At 45.6% G+C, this 1,037-nt stretch overlaps 2 non-coding genes across 2 annotated transcripts; both read right to left on the bottom strand.

Annotated features, from left to right (window-relative positions):
• Positions 1–29: 29 nt before the first annotated feature.
• On the bottom strand, positions 30–148 carry LOC123183640 (5S ribosomal RNA). Its single transcript, XR_006492700.1, has one exon. It is a non-coding gene; the product is annotated as a 5S ribosomal RNA (ribosomal RNA).
• Positions 149–449: 301 nt separating this feature from the next.
• On the bottom strand, positions 450–568 carry LOC123183587 (5S ribosomal RNA). The gene has a single exon (XR_006492650.1). It is a non-coding gene; the product is annotated as a 5S ribosomal RNA (ribosomal RNA).
• Positions 569–1,037: the final 469 nt, after the last annotated feature.

Genomic DNA, 1,037 nt, shown 5'->3' with positions numbered 1-1,037 from the left:
TTTGCACGCGGTGCAAAAAAATTAAAAAGGGAATGCAACACGAGGACTTCCCAGGAGGTCACCCATCCTAGTACTACTCTCGCCCAAGCACGCTTAACTTTGGAGTTCTGATGGGATCCGGTGCTTTAGTGCTGGTATGATCGCATCCGACATGTTACCCCCGTCTTCGTCCCTTATGCTTGCCCCTCCCAGCTCCACTACACACACGATTGCACATTCCTTTGGCCGCTCCCGCTCAACTACGGAGACGAGTTTTACCACGGTTCAACTGCACCAGTGCCTATTTACCATGGTTTCGACCCCTTTCAGAACACGCTTGCCGCCGCTAGACGCGTGAATAATGAGCAGCGAGCTAAAACTTACCGTAAACGTGCAAAATAATAAAACGTGCTAAACATACGTCGCGCTCGTGCGTCTTATTTTGCACGCGGTGCAAAAAAATTAAAAAGGGAATGCAACACGAGGACTTCCCAGGAGGTCACCCATCCTAGTACTACTCTCGCCCAAGCACGCTTAACTTCGGAGTTCTGATGGGATCCGGTGCTTTAGTGCTGGTATGATCGCATCCGACATGTTACCCCCGTCTTCGTCCCTTATGCTTGCCCCTCCCAGCTCCACTACACACACGATTGCACATTCCTTTGGGTCTCCACTTTATGCTTGCCGAACTCCATTAGAGCGCCGCTACACATCCACTCTCTATGTGTCGTCTGAAGGAAATATGCCCTAGAGGCAATAATAAAGTTATTATTTATTTCCTTATATCATGATAAATGTTTATTATTCATGCTAGAATTGTATTAACTGGAAACATAATACTTGTGTCAATACATAGACCAACAATGTGTCACTAGTATGCCTCTACTTGAGTAGCTCGTTGATCAAAGATGGTTATGTTTCCTAGCCATTGACATGAGTTGTCATTTGATTAACGGGATCACATCATTACGAGAATGATGTGATTGACTTGACCCATTCCGTTAGCTTAGCACTCGATCGTTTAGTATTCTGCTATTGCTTTCTTCATGACTTATACA

The sequence above is a fragment of the Triticum aestivum genome, chromosome 1D (genome assembly GCF_018294505.1).
Source record: "Triticum aestivum cultivar Chinese Spring chromosome 1D, IWGSC CS RefSeq v2.1, whole genome shotgun sequence".
NCBI lineage: Eukaryota > Viridiplantae > Streptophyta > Magnoliopsida > Poales > Poaceae > Triticum > Triticum aestivum.
This window is presented reverse-complemented; position numbering and strand designations above follow the sequence as displayed.